The sequence below is a fragment of the Anomaloglossus baeobatrachus genome, chromosome 1, assembly GCF_048569485.1.
Source record: "Anomaloglossus baeobatrachus isolate aAnoBae1 chromosome 1, aAnoBae1.hap1, whole genome shotgun sequence".
Taxonomy (NCBI): Eukaryota; Metazoa; Chordata; class Amphibia; order Anura; family Aromobatidae; genus Anomaloglossus; species Anomaloglossus baeobatrachus.
Genome location: NC_134353.1, coordinates 432,026,890 through 432,045,564, shown reverse-complemented (window position 1 = coordinate 432,045,564; position 18,675 = coordinate 432,026,890). Strand labels below are relative to the sequence as shown.

Below are 18,675 nucleotides of genomic sequence, written 5' to 3'. Positions count from 1 at the left end.
GTTAAATTCTCCAGCTGGAGCATTTTGAACACGAGTCTTCTGCGTGAGTAGCATAGTGGGAGTAAGGACAGTCGATCTCCAGAATCACCAGGAAGAGTTGTCAGCGGTCTAGCATTCATGATAGCTGAAACTTCGGCCAGGAATGTAGTCAAACTTTCGTGTGTAAGTCTGGTGTTCGCTTGTAAGAATTAGTCTAATATTTTGCATGCTACCCCTATCATTCTTTCCCAGGCTCCTCCCATGTGTGAGGAATGTGGCGGATTGAAAGTCCAGGTGCACCCTTGCTCACCTAGGTACCTTTCTACATTAACAGTGTCCAGATTGGAAGGGATTTGGAGTTCTCTTGCCGCTCCAACAAAATTTGTGCCTCTATCAGAACGAATATGCTTCACAGGGCCTCTAATCGCGATGAAGCATCGAAGAGCATTTATGAAGCTTGAAATGTTCATAGATTCGATTACCTTGAGTTGGACAGCTTTGATGGATAGACAAGTGAATAGAACAGCCCAGCACTTTGCTTCAGCATGTATCTTCCTAGTGCGTCGGGTGGCCACACACCAAGGGCCGAACACGTCTAACCCGACATTGGTGAAGGGAGGTTCAGTACCAAGTCTGTCGGGTGGCAGATTGTCTATCTTCTGATTTTTTTATTTTTTAACATGCCACGAAGTTTGCGACCCGTAACACAGTTGAAGATGAGTTTGCTCACATTTCTCTTCGCTCTGACTATCCATAGTCCAGTTGCTCGTAGATTCCCTTCCGTAAACAAACAACCTTCATGTTTCACTAAGACATGATGATGCTGAATGAGCAGAGAGGTGACATGATGAAGTCCAGGGATTATTATTGGGTTTTTCTCTGAAACTTCTACCCCTACTTCTTGAAGGCAACCGCCAATCCTCAGCAGTCCGTTTTGATCAACGAACAGGTCGAGCTTCTTCAAGCCGCTGTCTCTGGGAATGGGTTGTACCTTGTTGAGGTTGTTTCTTTCTCTGGTATAAGTTTCATTTTGTATAACGCGGAGTATTGCAATCTTAGCTCTTTCCAGGTTAGAAGCGGTGAACGCATGCTTGCCGTCATGCCATCCTCTACAAGCTCTCTGACTTGTAGGTAGTGTTATCTTGTTGGACTGAGGTACATGAAGTAGAAAAGCGATGGCTCGAACGAGTGACTTCCAAGTCGAGAACCTGCTGAATCGATGAGATTTGAGGTGATGACAGGGTCACTGTATGTAGGACGGACACCTGAGGATGAAGTTCTTCATCGTCATCTGGGTCCACTAGTTCGAATGTATCAGACTCTCTGATGTCGGGCATCGAACGGTACAAGAAGGCAGGACCTGCGAACCATGTAGTGTCTTTCAGATGACTTGGTGCAATGGATCTAGTCGCATGGTCTGCAGGATTGTGGTTTGTAGACACATAGTGCCATTGACTAGAGCAAGTGGATTTTCTTATCCTCCGTACCCGATTGACGTAAACATAGAAGCGTCGCGTTTCGTTGCAGATATACCCGAGTACAACTTTGCTGTCTGTATAAAACTCAACGTCTTTGATCTCCAGATTCATCCCTTCTGAGAGACATTCGGCCAGTTCAACTGCGAGCACGGCAGCGCAGAGCTCAAGTCTGGGTATTGTGTGTTCAAGGTGTGGCGCCAGTTTTGTCCGGCTCATAACGAACCCGATGTGACTCTGTTCATTTGCATCTATGGTTTTGAGGAACGCTACTGCTGTGATCGCTTTGACTAATGCGTCACAGACGACAAAGTTTTTGTGTTTTGACTTCTGTGGATGGCACAGGATCATACAATCGTTTTACACGAAGGCCGGTCACGGCTTTGAGGGACTTCCTCCACTCTTTCCACAAGTTTGCTTTTTCTGCTGGAAGTGGGTTATCCCAATCAGATGTTTCATGGGTGAAGTCCCTTAGCATCATCTTTACTTGGATGGTTACTGGAGCCACGAAACCCAATGGGTCGTACAAGCTATTCACGAAAACTCTTCTGTGTGTGAAGGGTTTCTCATCTTTGTTGATCTGAAATGTGAACGCATCAGTCTTCAAATCCCAAAGCAATCCTAGGCTCCGCTGCATGAGGAGGGAGTTAATGCCTAGGTCTAAGTCCTTTTTAGATTGTTGGAATAGTCTTGAGAGGGAAAGGCTTCCATCAATTTTCAGCTGTTGGAGGCAATTTTATGCAACCTCAGGTTGGACAGAGCAAGCATTTCTTGAGCTCTTTTTAGGAGACTGATTGCAGCCTCAGTTGTTGGTGTGGACTTCAGGCAGTCGTCTACGTAGAAGTCTTTTTCTACGAAAGATCTGACATCTGACCCGTACTTTTCTTTGGCAGAATTTCGGAGGCCGTAGATAGCGACTGCCGGGGAAGGACTGTTTCCAAGATGTATACCCACATCCGGTACTCTGCGATGTCTTTATCGGGGTCGTTGTCGCGATACCAGAAGAACCTCAAATAGTTTGTGTTCTTCTTCTTTGACGAGAAAACAGTGGAACGTCTGTTGTATATCAGCCATAAATGCCACCGTATCCTTGCAGAAACGGAGGTAGTACTTCTAGAAGTCTGTTGTTGAGGTCTGGGCCTGACAGCAGGACATCATTCAACGAGACGTCTTCACATTTGGCGCTCAAGTCGAATACCACTCTTTATGTTACCACCAAAGATAGGTAAGTACCAACACTCCTGAGAGTTTTGAATTGCGGGTCCGACCTTCTACATGGTTGTTCTATAAGATCTTCTCCATGAAGGTGAAGAAGTGTTCTTTTGTCTCTAGTGACCTCTGAAGTATGTGCTTGATGGAGATGGAAGCGACTGTAGACCATTTCCCTGTTGTTGGGTAGGCGTCGTCTCCGAGGTCGAAATGGTAGTGGTACGACCCAACTGTTCGATTTGTCTTTGACTACTTCTCGATCCATGGTGTCCAAGAACATCCTGTCTTCTATGGACATCGCTGTCTTGTTGTCTTCCTTTTTGTCCTGTGTAAGACTGTACACCCTATGTGGTTGTGTTTGCCTTCACAAGCCTGTTCTTCGTTGGAAGTAACTGAGACAGGGCAAGGCAGAGGAGTGCTAAATGGTAGCTTCTGGGTCCAACTCTTGTATCGGGTGAGCTATACGCTTCAGATGGGGGTGATGAGTTGCTACCTCTGGTGAAGGTATCTCAACCCGTTGTCGGGAATCTGATTGCACTCCAGTATGGTCTGTAACGATAGACAAATCTGGCCATCTACAGACTCCACTCTGTATCCAGTAGTTTTCCTTCCCGCCGTCTCAACTGTACCTGAGCACGTCTTCAAGGAGTAGGGAGAACCGAGGCCTACAATGCTGAAGTTGTCGAAGAAGATAGATGTGCCTAGCGACCTGTTGCTCTGGTGATCCATGATTGCATATATCTTGATCGCTTTGTCCCTATGGCCTGCTGGGTAAACTCTGACAAGGCAGGTTTTTGAACAGGATCTTCATCCTACGGGTCCTCCACAGATCTCGGTACATTGAGAGGTGACCTCAGGGGAGTGCACATCAGTATCCTTCTGCTTTGCATTGCACTCCTCTTTTTGCGACAACAATCGTGGGGGTGGTCCAGGGTGTAAGGCTGTATTGTGATCCATGCTGCTACATTCTGCACATTTCATGCTAGCTGCACAGTTCCTGGCGAGGTGCGATGTTGTAGCACAGCATTTGAAGTAGTGCTGTTTTTCCTTGAAGATCTTTGCTATCTTCTAAAGACTTCTCCCTGAAGGCTCTGCATTTTAGTACAGGATGGGGTTTCCTGTGTAGGGGACACTGCTTACTGACATCTTGAGGTCTGTTCTCTTCTGGAGGTGGCTTACTAGCATGTTGAGAAGGTCCTGTGGAAACAATGTTAGTTTTATGGACTGCCACGGGTGTCCTACTGAGTTTGACACTGAGGTTAGTGAGACATGACGGGGTGAAGTCAAAACTGGGGTCATTTCTGACTTTTTAGCTTGTTGAATAATGAAATCTACAAATACAGTGAAAGGAGGAAACTGCACGTTATGGGTTTGCTTGTACCGTGAACCACATGTGACCCATTTTTCTTGTAGGTTGTAAGGAAGTGTCTTCACGATCAGATTAACTCCCCTGGCAGTGTCCAGGAAAGCTAATGCAGGCTAATCTCCTTCCTCCTGAGCATCCTGTAGCTCTATCAACAAATCACTCAGTTCTCTAAGTTTTTTGATAACCTTTAGGCCCTATCTTAGGGAAACCATCAATTCTTTGGTATAAAGCATTTTCTATGGCTTCTATGGATCCGTAACATTCAAGTCTACCATACCTTACGTAAGCCCAGTGGCTGCATTATTTGTATTAATGTCTCTTAGTCATTTGGCATGCTCAACAGATTCACTTCCGAGCCACTTTACAAAGAGATCTAACTCCTCACTAGGAGAAAGACTCAAGTCTTTGATGGCATTCCGGAAGGAGGCTCACCATGACCTGTAAATCTCAGCACGATCGGTGAACTTTACAAGTCCTTTTGACCAGCTCTCGCCGAGCAAAGAACTTTGCAAAGTCCATGGTGGCTTGGTTAGTGCCATAATGAGCTGGTGTGCTGCATGTGTGGTGCGACATCATACCTTTTTAGGAGCTTCAGTCTCAGGGTAGTCTGCATAATACCGTTCTGAAGCGAAGGGTGTCCCTCTAATTCGGAACAGAGGTGGTACCTTCTGTTCTGTAGAACTGTAGTTGTGGTCGATGTAGATCTGTTGCATACTTTCTTGCTTTACAGTACTGCAGTTCGGGATGGGATCTCTGGTAGTTGGTATAGGCTGATCGGTGTCATGGATCAGGGTTGTCATCTATTTCAGGATGCTGGTGGACATACTCGGAGACGCGTTGGGTTGTATCCTGTTGCTCTACATCTGGTGCAAGTACATTGCTGAGTTCTTCGGATTCAGGATACTCCCACGGCCTCCAGGAACTTTGCTTTGGCTATTGCCGCTGCTGCCTCCTTTTTCTGCTATAAGTTTTTCTAGAATGGCCTGCAGGCGTGCTTTCTCAGCTGCTTGTTCTGCTAGCAAGTGTATTCTTTCTGCTTTTCGATCTGTTTCTTAGCTTTAGTTGCATCTTGTGTGCAGCGAAGGAGGGTTTTACTTTTGCGGCCTCAGCTTCTGCACGAACGAGAGCAGCGACGTCTTTCACTGAAGACTTGATGGATCAGCTTGCTCGGGACCTTGTCCTGACTGAGGATGCCCGGGACGCAGACATTGTGTGCTCAGCTGCGGATTGCTGAGAACTTGGGCGGGAAAATTGAGTTTATGCGTGAATGGGTTCCTGTGTGGTGGGAAAGGTGTAGTGCTTGCTGGGGAGGGCTGCTCTATTGTTCACTGCGGCTGTATGGCGGTTGCTGTAGTACCCAAATGCGGTGCAGCATGGGTGATAGCAGTCCCATGCAGTCTCTTCAACTACTGCCCGTGGTCAGTATCCGTTTTTACTGTTCTGCCTTTCACGTAACACTGTAAATCTCTGGCATACAGCTAAACCCTCGTTCATATTTCCAATAAACAGACTGTAGGAGTTCCGTAGTCTTGATTTATTAGCTGGTAACATGAACTTGTTTGCAGGATATACAGAGTACACGGTGCATACAGAATATCCAGGATACAAAGTGAATACGGGTAAAAACTATAACAGAAAGTGTACAGTCAGTACATAGTTAAATAAGGTGTTAACATAGCATAACATTAACATAGATGCAGTTGTATTGAGAATCTAGGGCAAAGGTCACCTGCAGCTGCTTCGCACAGACAGAATCTGATCTATACAAGCAAAGCAAGGACGGCACTAATGTGTAGAATTACAACGTATAATGCATTGAATACACATTCTTCTATCTAAGATTCTAACACCATAACACATGTGATTTGCCTCTGACTCACCGGATTACACAAGGCAGGGGTTGAATGTACAGATAAGAGAACAATGCAACAGGTCTTTAATAGAGATGAGCCACCCCCCTAGAGTTCGAGTTCGGTTTGTCGAACGGTGCCCCGTTCGACAAGCCATTCGACGAACCTCTCGAACCCCATTGAAAACAATGGGAGGCAATCACAAACACATAAAAACACATTATAAATGTACACATACAGTTAATCAACATTGCCATAACACTTACCGGTGCCCACGATGCGTCTTGCACTCTCTCCCGCAGCTTTTCCATCGGTAATCGCTGCGTCCTCTCGGTTACCAGCAGTGATGACAGGACCTATCGTGACGTCAAAATAGCCATGTGACCAGTCACGTATCTATTATCTCATTGGCTACAGACTGGTCACATGGCTAGACGTCATGTTCTGTCCTAGGTCCTGTCAGTGCATCTCTCCAGTACGCGGTGATTGTTTCTCCGTGTACCGGCGACATGCTCTGGCACACGAACGACTCCCCGTTCCTGCATGGGGCGCTCTTTACAGAGTCAGCCCACATGCAAGGACTGGTTGTCACAGCCGGTGAATAGCGGCACCGGGAATCACGTGATCGGAGCACCGTTGCTATGGCAACCTGGCTGTGAGCAGTGAAATCACCGCTAACCGCCGGCAGCCTGTGGTCACTCTCACTGAGTGATTTCTGCACGGGGCACCAGCGTCTTTCTCCCATGCAGTGAAGCCTGATGTAGCAGAGCTGCATGGGTTGAAGGAGAAAGAAGACAGAAGAGCAGGATCGTGGAGGGCTGACAGGGAGTAATAAACATGGAGTCTCTAATGGTGTCTGTGTATTTATTTCTATTAAAGTATTTTTTTCTGGGTTTTTTTTTTTTTTTTTTTTTTTTAACCCTTTATTGGAGATTCTTAATGGCCAGGTCAAACTTGCCTGACATTAAGAATCTCTGGCTTAATACTAGCTAGTAAAACAAAGCTAGTATTAAGTCCTAATTACCCAGCGTGCCACCGTCACCAGGGCAGCTGGAAGAGTTGGATATAGCGCCAGATGATGGCACTTCTATGAGAGCGCCATTTTCTGGGGCGGCTGCGGACTGCAATTCGCAGCAGAGGAGCCCAGAAACCTCGGGCTAACCTGTGCTGTGGATTCCAATCCCCAGCTCCCTAGTTATACCCGGCTGGACACAAAAATGGGGCGAAGCCTACGTCTTTTTATATTTTATTTTTTTTTTTAAATTCATGAAATTCATGAAATAATTAAAAAAAGGCTTCCCTATATTTTTAGTTCCCATCCGGGTACAAATAGGAAGCTGGGGGTTGGGGGCAGCCATCAAAATGCTTCCCTGGATTTTCCATTGACAGTGAAGGTAACACCAAGCAGTGGGGGTTAGCAGCCAGTAGCTGCTTGGATTACCCTTATCTAGCAATACAAAAAATGCAGCGGGAGCCCATATATTTTTTTTTTTTATTTATGTATTTAAATAACTAAGAAAAAAAAAAAATGGGCTTCCCTGTATTTTGATTGCCTGACATGACAGTGCTGTAAAAATAAATCATTAAAAAAAAAAAAGACGTAGCGCCCCACGGTATTTTTGATTCTCAGCGCTGTTAAAGCAGACCGCTACGGGTTGCCACCCCCATCTGCCCAGTGTTACCTTGGCTGGCAATCAAATTACAGGGAAGCCCATTAATTTTTTTTTTATTTAAAAAAAAAAAATAGTTAAAAAAAAAAGACGTGGGGTCCCCCCCATTTTTGATAGCCAGCTAGGGTAAAGCAGACTGCTGTAGCCTGAAAACCACAGCTGGCAGCTTTATCGTGGTTGGGGATCCAATATGGAGGTCATCCCAGGCTCTTTTTTATAATTATTTTATAAATAATAATAATTACAAAAAAAGGTAGGGTCCCCCCCAAAATGGATCACCAGCCAAGGTAAAGCGGACAGCTGTGGTCTGGTATTCTCAGGGGTGGGAAGGTCCATAGTTATTGGCACTTCATAGTCTAAAAATAGCAGGCCGCAGGCGCCCCTGAAGTGGCGCATCCACTAGATGCGCCAATCCTGGCGCTTAACCCCAGCTCATCCCGTTCGAAGGTGTAGTGGCAAACTGGGTAATAAATGGGGTTGCTACTAGCTGTAAGGTCACCTGACATCAAGCCCAGCAGTTTGTGATGTCATGGCGTCTATCAGATACCCGACATCACAAACTGTAAGTACTAACAAAAAAAATAGACAAAAAAAATGTATTTCAAAAAACACTCCCCAAAACATTCCCTCTTTCACCAATTTATTGTAAGGAAAAAAAAATAAGGGGGTCCTACAACGACTTTGGACCGTCTAAAATATGGGGGGAGGGCACGCTCAGGGAACGTATCCCCAATTTTCTAGGAGTGCAGACCCTCCATGTCAGGAGTGTGGGTGCAATGAATCTGCACCCACTTTCCCCGGGTCCACAGCAGCAGAGTCCATGTCGTAACTGTTTCTACCAAAGCTGCAATGCCCTGCTCATGAGGTAAGGGCATGCCTAATCAGGAGAACTATTCTACATTTCCAAATACTGGTATTTGCTGATATTATTGCTATTCCACCTACTATATATTGGGGATAGGATCTTGGAGATGGAATACCCCTTTAAGTCCAGTTATCCAGCTGAATGAATATTAAACAGAGCTCGCTATTTAGACATGTTTTCTTGTGGCGTATAACGCACTCTCATGTTTGGTAGTCGTTCAGCAGGGCAATTATAAAATCAAATGCCTCCATTTGGAAATGTAGTATAGCTCTCCTGATCAACTATGTTCCTTATCTCATGAGTAGGGCATTGCAGTAGCTTACAGATGCATGGTTACCACCACTCACTGTGTCTGAACACAGGAAGCTGAGCTGACAGCCGCTCTGTGCATTCGGCAGCGTCTATTGTGAAGGAGGGGGCCGCGGGGGATCAACGCTGCACAGATACCATGAGACACCGGGGAACACCGGTGGGGTTATAGGGGGTGACTTGGCAGGGCCTGGGGAGGAGTTTTCTGTCGCATGTGTCATGGCACATGCAACAGAAATCAGAGGAGAAGGGTGAATGCGGCCGGCACGATGCTGTGCGCCTGCCATCTTGGATTTCTGGGAAGGGTTCGGGGGGGCACTTTGGCGACACCGAGGAAGCGGAGGGGATCGGGGAGGAGATTTATCTCCCATCTGACATGTTTGTTCATGCCAGATAGGAGATAAATAGTTTTTTACCGGCGCTGTCATTTACTGTAACGTGATTACGTAAGCGGGGACCGGAAAAAACGGCTTGAATCATGATCTCCAGGGTCTCAGCTACCCCCTGAAACCCCGGAGATTTTCTGACGCTGGGGGGCGCTAGTCACTTATTCCTGCCTGCTGTTTATAAATGGCAGATCAGAATAAGGCTACATTCACACGACCGATCCGTTTTTGCGGTCCGCAAAAAAAGTCCGTTTTTTTTTCATGGGTGCATCCGTGTAGCATCCGTTTCCGTTCCGTATACGGTCCGTATGTCATCCGTTTGTCATCCGTGTGCCTTCCGTTTTTTTTGCGTACTGCAAAAAAAACTGAAGGAGGGAAAATACATAAATTTACCCAGGATCCATAGCTTCAACCTACATGAGGCGGTCACATGTTCACTCCAGTGCCATTTTCTACTGCTTTTCACAGCGTAGAGCGCTCTGGTGATTTTTCCTGTGCTTGTACACTTCATATCAGTCTTTTCTGTCATTATAATGGCAGAAAGACATAATGTCCCACTCTCCTACATTTTGTAATTTTGCACCCTTTGGTGCCTTTCATGTGGCACTAAGAGGTGCTTAGCCTTGTATTTAGGCTAGAAAAAAATAAAAAAAAAATTACGTAGGGATCCCCCTATTTTTGATAGCCAGCTAGGGTAAAGCAGCCTGCAGACCACAGCTGGCAGCTTCACCTTGGCTGGTAATCCAAAACTGAGGGCACCCCACGCTGTTATTTTAAATTTAAATAAATTAAAAAAAACACACGGGGGCCCCCCCCCCAAAAATTAGATCACCAGCCAAGGTAAAGCGGACAGCTGGGGTCTGATATTCTCAGACTAGGGAGGTCCATGGTTATTGGACTCTCCCCAGCCTAAAAATAGCAGACCGCAGCCGCCCCAGAAGTGGCGCATTCATTAGATGCGCCAATCCTGGTGCTTCGCTCCAGCTCATCCCGTGCCCTGGTGCGGTGGCAAACAGGTTAATATATGGGGTTAATACCAGATGTGTAATGTCACCTGGCATCCAGCCCTGGGGTTCGTGATGTCAGGCGTCTATCAGATACCCGACATCACCAACCCAGTCAGGAATAAAAAAAAAAATAGACGACAAACACATTTTTATTTGAAAGAACACTCCTCAACACATTCTCTCTTTCACCAATTTGTTAGAAAGAAAAACAAATCCAGGTCGGCTGTAATCCACGGGGTTCCCATGACGATCCATACCATAGTCACTGTCCCAGTCAATGAAGAACAGAATGTTTCCCATTGGCTGGGAGAGCAATGCAGTGACCTGAGCTAACATCAGTAGGTCAGCCCAGGTCACTGCAGGGCATGACAAGTGCTGCTGTCAGGAGCGAGTTACATTACCTGCGGTGACTATCTCCTGCACTGCTGATAGCAGAGCTGTCACTGACTTCAATGACCGCCGCCTTCACAGCCAAGTATCGCGGGAGCCTGTGACGTCACCGCTAGTCACACTCTCGGGTCGGCAGTGAGAGGAGGAGATGTGACAAGCGGCGGCCATGGAGGACAGTGACAGTGCTGAGGTTGGGAGGGCCGGACTTCATCACCGCAGGTAAGCCGAGCAGGGTAATGTGTGCAGCGTGCGAGGTGGGTGGAGCCAAGCGGGGTAGTGTGTGTGTGACGTGGGTGGAGCCAAGCGGGGTAATGTGTACGGAGTGAGGTGGGTGGAGCCAAGCAAGGTAATGTTTGCGAGGTGAATGGAGCCAAGTGGGGTAATGTGTGCGAGGTGAGTGGAGCCTAGCAGGGCCATGTGGCGCTGAGGACGTCAGTGCCGGGGACTGCATGGCTGAGGACAGGTGTGTGTACATGCCGAGTGCAGGAGGGGGCGGAGCCGAGCGGGGAAGTGCCGGCTCCCTGCACACATAACCAGGGTAAATATCGGGTTACTAACCAAAGCGCTTTGCTTGGATACCTGATATTTACATTGGTTACCAGCTTACCGCAGGCTGCCAGTGATGGCTCCCTGCACACTGTAGCTGTAAAAAGCCCTGCTTTTGGTGATCGAACAGTTCTCGAACGTAACTCGAACTGTCGAGCTTTTAGCAAAAAGCTCGAGTTCGAGTTCAATCTCAAGCACCTCCAAAATCACTCGAACATGAAATTGGCAAACCTCGAACCTCGCTCATCTCTAGTCTTTAACTAACAAATCCAAGAAGAAAATGGCTGCAGGCTTCTCCTCAGGGTACAAAGGGGGCGTTTCTTTACCCAGAATACACTTAAACTCAACAATACAAAGGGTAACAACGACCTCTATGGGTTGTAACGGAAATTGCAATGAATGAGATTATTAGGCTGCCATACATGGCAAAACAAGAGGGGAAACCAAATTTACACTGTTAAACAAGCTGTTCACTGGTTACTCTACATTGTATCAGAGTATCATATCTTCAGTGTTGTCTCATGAAAAGATATAATAAAATATTTACAAAAATGAGTACTGTATATAGTGAGTTATGTGGCAGCTCATCCTGTATGTAGGGAGCTGTATGTGGGCTCATATGATATATAAGGGGATGTCCACATACTAAATTCTGCTCAGTATTTAATATTAATCTAAAATAAATATAATTCCTTTCTCGCCTTTTCATTGGGGGACACAGACAGTGGTTATATGTTGTCTCCAGGAGAGGCTTGACACTAGGTTTAAAAAAGAGTTAGCTCCTCCTCCCACAGCATATAACCCCAGCTAGGCGGGAACTAGCTCAGTTCTTTTTAGTGTCAGCAGGGAGGCTGACACGGCTGGCCTGAGCCCCAGGCCAGCTCATGTTTTTTGTTTTATTTATTTCTTTTTCTTTGTGATTTTATTCTATTTTTGACTATGGGGCAATACCAGGGTGTGCTCACCCTCGTTCCCCCCGCTTACGGGCAGAGGAAACCTGGTGTGCAAAAGCCGTCAGTCTTCCCTCGCGCCCTAGTGGTCTGGTCTGCGTACCCCTCCAGGCTCCCTGGAAGCACCTCACAAAGGTAGCTCCAGAGGGCTAAGCAGAGCCGAGCACCTGCTAGCCTTGAGCCGAAGATGCGTCCCCGAGATCTCCGCATCCCAGGACCGACGCGTCTCCAGGCGGAGCAAGAGCAGGTAGGGAGACGACGTGTACCCGTCCCCTGCATCCAACCGCCGCTGGAGGAGGCGCTGGTGGGGCGATGCAGGTCGTGATCCCGGGGAAGCATCATTAATTTAGCTCTCGGCGTCTGCCTGCATTCTTAGCAACGCCCCCTCCACTGCTCTAGAAGCCGCTCCCTCTAGTGGGCCGTCTCTCCCCTCCATGCTGCCAGAGAATACTGGACGCCATTACACGTGGGGAGCAGACACGGGTGAGATCGCCTCCTTGGCTCTGCAACTCTGCAGCACTATACCGCTCTGTTCAGCGGTATATCGCTGTCTTTCTAGCGGTGTGTGCCTGCTGGCTGGCGGTGTATATCAGCTTTTAGCGGTATATACTGACTCTGCCTGCAGGTATATACTGACTGTTTGGCAGTGTATGCCACTTTACTATTGGTATATACCAGCTCTGTATAGCAGTCCCTTTCTAATACTGCTAGTAGCTCCTCACCCACAGTAGTGTAATACTGCTCGAGGCTCACAGTATAATTGTACGTTTGTTGCTGACATGCGTAAAAACTGCAAGGGTGATAAAGCTTCCCAGGCATCCTCTATGGACCTGTACTATGCTTGTACCACCTGTGGAAGCTCGTTTCCCAATGGTCAAAGCTATCCACTCTGCCGGGGCTGCGATGCCCCTACTACCATGTCACAACAGGCGTTGCCGGACCATGGGGTCGTGCAATCTGTGGGTTCGGCCCCGGCCGCTATTCAGGCAGCACCCCCGTCTGACGAGGCTATCCCTGCATGGGCTCTTCTGATGTCTAAAAGGTTAGATGACCTGGCCGCTCAGATATCTCACCCTTCCACAGGCTCCCACAGCCTTCCCCCGGCTCAGCTACCTCAGAGGAGCCCGCCTTCGTCTGGTGTATCATCCCCAGTACGTAAAAAGGCTGTCTCCAAAAGGCGCCATTGCGACCGCTCCGCCTCATCTGACTCACACGATGGTCAGTCTGACTCGGGCTCCGTGACCTTTAGTAGTCACGATTCCCGAGACTCTGACTCTGATTCAGATGATCCCTTCTGAGTCTAGGCATATGGAAGACACTTTAATAGTGGCTGTCAATTACTCTGTCGATTTCTGATCAGCCCTCGGACCCCACTTCTCAGTCGGCAATCAAGCGAGCCAAGAAGCCTCCTAAGTCCTTTGCCCAGGATCCGATTTTTCATCAAATCATATCTAAACGGTGGGATCACCCTGATAGGTTTAATAAAAAATCCTCCTCTTCATTCGCTTATCCCTTTCCTCCGGACTGGCTAAACACACGGTTATGTTTGTTTCAGACAACGCGTCTCTCAAGGACTTATCCGACCGCGCAGTTGAGGCTGCGGTCAAATCTATTTTCCAGGCTTCGGGCTCCTCTCTGCGCCCCCTGTTTGCCATGACATGGGTGGCAAGATCTATGAGCGTGTGGAGTAGGAACCTGCGCAAGTTGCTTCGCCCTTGCAATATTCCTCCGGAGGCTCTTGAGATTCTTGATTTGTTCTCTCTCGCCTCTAATTATTTTCTTCACGGCTCCCTAGATGCAGCTAGCTGGTCAGCCCTAACGGCAGCCAATGCTGTCTTCGCCCGCAGGGTTCTGTGGCTAAAAATATGGAATGCGGAAAGTGCCTCCAAAAAGTCCCTGTCCACACTTCCCTTCCAGGGTCTTCGTCTATTTGGTGAATCCCTGGACAAACTCATATCTGAGGCGACGGGTGGTAAAAGTACCATTCTACCACAAAAGCGGCCTGTAGCCAGAAATTTAAAAAAATCTTCTTGGCGCAGGCAGTCCTTTCGGTCTGCCCCCCAAAAACCATCGGCCCAAGGACCGTCCCAACGCTCAGATCGAGGATCCGGTCACTCAAGGGGCTCTTCTTGGCGTTCCCACTCCAAGCAACCTAAACCCAAAGGACCTCGCTCTGTACAGGCCCCCTCAGCATGACGCCAGTTATCCCGCAGACCCGACTCCTGTGGGAGGGCGGCTTATGCTTTTTCGGGATTTCTGGCTAAACCACACTCACGATGCTTGGGTTCGAGAAATCGTCACCTCAGGTTACAAGATCAATTTCCATTCCCTGCCGGCCAACAGGTTTCTGCGTTCTCGTCTTCCAAAGTCCAAAACGCAAAGCCAGGCCTTATTTCAGGCCATAGCCTCTTTACAGAAAGCAAACGTTATCATTCCAGTGCCCCTGGAACAGCGCGGCAAAGGTTTCTATTTAAACCTTTTTGTCGTTCCCAAAAAGATGGCTCTGTCCGCCGTATCTTGGACCTCAAACGGCTGAACAAATTCATACGGATTCGAACTTTCCGAATGGAATCATTGAGAGCAGTACTAGCCGCCATGGAACCTGGAGAATTCCTAGCTTCCATAGACGTTCAAGATGCTTATTTACACATTCCCATATGTGTCTCTCATCAACGGTTTCTTCGCTTTGCCGTAGGACACCGTCATTTCCAATTCAGGGCCCTCCCCTTTGGGCTGGCCACTACGCCTCGGGTCTTCACAAAGGTCATCGCGGCCGTCATGTCCTTTTTACACTCCAGAGGCATCCTGGTCGTTCCCTATTTGGATGACCTTCTTGTCAAAGGGAGCTCTCCTCACGTTTGCTCAGAAAGTGTGCAGATTTGCCTAGACACGCTGTCAAGGCTATGGTGGCTTATCAACTTCAAAAAGTCATCCCTCATTCCTCATTAGCGCATCACCTTTCTAGGTATGCTGATGGACACGGCTCAGTCCCGGGTTTTTTCTTCCAGAGGACAAGAGGTCTTCCCTGATCTGCGCCGCCCAATCCCTCCGCTCTCGCCGTCACACATCCCTTCGGAATGGAATGAGAGTGTTAGGCAAGATGGTGGCGGTCATAGAAGCCGTGTCCTTTGCCCAATTCCATTTGCGCCCTCTACAACTGGATCTTCTTCTATCCTCCTGGGACAAGAATCCAGCTTCCCTGGACCGGTCATTCCGCCTATCTCTGTCTGCGCTCAGCTCCCTCGTCTGGTGGACTCAAGCCTCATCGCTATCTCAAGGGAAGTCCTTCCGCCCGGTCCACTGGCAAGTAGTCTCGACGGATGCCAGCCTGATAGGCTGGGGGGCAGTGTTTCTCCACCACATTGTTCAGGGACGCTGGTCTCCTTCCGAGCGCTCTCTGCACATCAATGTTCTGGAGATCAGAGCCATATTTCTGGCCCTTCAGAATTTTCAACCCTTACTATTGGGCCTCCCTGTTCGGATCCAGTCAGACAATGCCACGGCCGTGGCTTACATCAACCGTCAGGGAGGAACTCGCAGCAAGGCAGCGATGAAGGAGGTATCCAGGATTCTTCTTTGGGCAGAGAAGCACATCCCCATTATTTCAGCTGTCCATATCCCAGGGGTAGACAATTGGGCCACAGACTTTCTCAGCAGGCAAGGTCTAGCGGCAGGGGAGTGGTCCCTCCACGACGAAGTGTTCCATCAGATCACTCTTTGTTGGGGACTCCCGGATGTGGACCTCATGGCGTCTCGAATGAATGCCAAAATACGTCCCTTCATATCTCGGTCGAGAGACCCGCTAGCGCTCTGCTCCGACGCCCTAGTCTTTCCATGGTCGCAGTTTCGCCTGCCCTACATCTTCCCTCCGTTTCCTCTCATTCCGAGAGTAATCAAGAAAATCAAAGCGGAGGGAATCCCGGTGATCCTCGTGGCCCCGGACTGGCCCATGATAGCCTGGTACCCAGAGCTCCTCCAACTTCTCAGCGACACTCCCTGGCGTCTTCCCGACTGCCCGGATCTTCTGTCGCAAGGTCCAATATTCCACCAGAATACAGCACAGCTGCATTTGACGGCGTGGCGCTTGAATCCTTGATTTTAGCCAAATCTGGTCTTTCTTCCAGGGTAGTTCATACCATGCTTAATGCTCGGAAGCCTTCCTCCGCCAGCATCTACCACAGGACCTGGAAGGACCTATCTTTCCTGGTGTGACCGCCATAATCGGTCGCCCCTGACCTTTTCAATCCCTAATGTTCTTGCTTTTCTGCAAGACGGGCTGGACTCGGGTCTTGCTCTCAGTACCCTTAAAGGACAAGTTTCTGCCTTGTCGATTTTTTTTTTTTTTTTCTCCAGAAGCAGCTGGCTTCTCGCCCTCAGGTCCGTACCTTTCTTCAAAGGGGTACCGCATTTGGTCCCTCCTTATCGCCACCCCTTAGATCCCTGGGATCTGAATCTGGTTCTGGGAGTCCTTCAACTTCCTCCTTTCGAACCTCTGAGAGAAATCTCTCTTCAACGACTGTCTTGGAAAGTTGCCTTTTTAGTCGCTATTACCTCTATCAGGCGAGTGTCCGAACTGGCAGCTCTTTCCTGTCGCTCACCTTACCTGATATTCCATCATGATAAGGTGGTCCTTCGGCCTTCCCCCGCCTTCCTTCCGAAGGTCGTATCCTCTTTCCACCTGAACGAGGACATTGTGTTGCCATCATTCTGCCCGGCCCCGGTCCACTCCTTTTGAGAAAGCCCTTCACACTCTCGATCTTGTCAGGGCTCTGCGGATCTACATCTCCAGAACAGCGCCGTTGTGGAAGTCCGATGCCCTCTTCGTCCTCCCAGTAGGACACAAAAAGGGCAACCCGGCGTCTAAATCCACGATTTCTCGATGGATCAGGACGGCCATCTGTGAGGCATACAAAGTGCGAGGTGCCATTCCCCCTCAATCTGTGCGGGCCCACTCTACACGAGCAGTGGGTGCCTCCTGGGCTATCCGCCATCAGGCTTCGGCGGCCCAACTTTGCAAGGCCGCTACCTGGTCCAGTGTGCACACGTTCACAAAATTCTACAGAGTGCATACGCATACCTCCGCGGATGCTGCTCTTGGAAGACAAGTCCTTCAGGCGGCAGTGGCCCATTTATAAGTGGCCACTGCTCGGTTCTTGACAGTGTTTTGATAGGAGTTCACTGCAGTTGCAGTTGTTAGTCAGCTCTTAGTCTGATGTTATACACTGTTAATAGTTCAGTTCCCACCCAGGGACTGCTTTGGGACGTCCCACTGTCTGTGTCCCCCAATGAAAAGGCGAGAAAGGAAAAGACATTTTTGTGTACTCACCGTAAAATGTCCTTTCTCGGAGCCTTTCATTGGGGGACACAGCTCCCGCCCTTGTGGTTTTGGTTATCCTTTTCCTACTGCTTTTACACCAAACTGAGCTAGTTCCCGCCTAGCTGGGGTTATATGCTGTGGGAGGAGGAGCTAACTCTTTTTTTTTTTTTTTTTTTTTTAAACCTAGTGTCAAGCCTTCCCTGGAGACAACATATAACCACTGTCTGTGTCCCCCAATGAAAGGCTCCAAGAAAGACATTTTACGGTGAGTACACAAAAATGTCCTTATGCTGATGTTAATATTGAGCAGAAGTAATTTTAGCCTATTGGTTTGGCCCTTCACACCAATCACGGCTTCTCATGTGCCCCCATGGGAAAATTACCGTAATTTTCACTTTATAAGACGCACTTTTGTTCCCCCAAATTTTGGGGGAAAGTAGGGGGTGCGTCTTATAATCCGAATTTACGGGGGAAGTGTATGTGTGGGGGTGTGTGTGATTGAGATATAGATATTATATATATATATATATATAATATATATATATACTGCAGGGTCCAGGGGAGGTGGGGGCAGCTCTGGAGCGGTGCTGGGCGCAGGTGAAAGCTGCGGGCGGCAGCGTTAGATCTCCTGCTCCCGCTCATATAATATGTACAGCCGCTGTCCATCACCGTGGTACTAAAACCGCACCGCAGTGATGGGCTAGGGCAGCGGCACATATTATATGTGCCTGCGCCCCCTTGTGATGGCACATGCCCCCCCCCCCTGTGTTAGATATGGCCCCCATGCTGCTGCTCATCCTAAAATAAAAAAAGCTTTACTTACCCTCTACAGCGTTTCTCCCTGGTGTCCCTGCTTCCACTGTGATCAGGCACGCAGAGATGATATAACTCTGCTGTGCCGATCACATGACCTGCACCGAGAACCAGGAAGTGGAGGAGCAAAAGCACGGAGGGAGACAGGAGGGAGGACAGCGCTGAGAAGGTAAGGATAGAGTGTTTTACTTTACTATGGGCAGCAGCATGGGGGCGATATCTAACACAAGGGGACTTGTGCGATCTATAGGGGGCTATAGGCGGCACAGGGGAACGTGTGCAATCCATAGGGGGCCATAGGTGGCACAGGGGAACGTGTGCAATCCATAGGGGGCCATAGGCGGCACAGGGGAACGTGTGCAATCCATAGGGGGCCATAGGTAGCACAGGGGAATGTGTGCAATCCATAGGGGGCCATGGGCAGCACAGGGGGACGCGTGCCATCCATAGGAGACCTGTGCCAGCTGTAGGGGACGTGTGCCAGCAATAGGAGACTTGTGCCAGGCTGCCAGAAATAGGGGACGCGTGCCAGCACAGGGGGAC

The 18,675-nt window shown here is 48.6% G+C and overlaps 1 protein-coding gene across 2 annotated transcripts in view; it reads right to left on the bottom strand.

Moving 5' to 3' along the window:
• Nucleotides 1-18,675, bottom strand: part of PIGG (phosphatidylinositol glycan anchor biosynthesis class G (EMM blood group)) — a 686,115-nt gene that overhangs the window by 606,764 nt on the left and 60,676 nt on the right. Inside the window, exon 1 of one of the 2 annotated variants that reach the window (XM_075352635.1) lies at nt 4,608-4,958. The exons of the other annotated variant lie outside the window; for it this stretch is intronic. The gene's annotated coding sequence lies outside the window, so the exon portion shown is untranslated. Of the gene's footprint in view, nt 1-4,607; nt 4,959-18,675 lie in introns of those variants that run through there. 2 annotated transcript variants of the gene reach the window in all.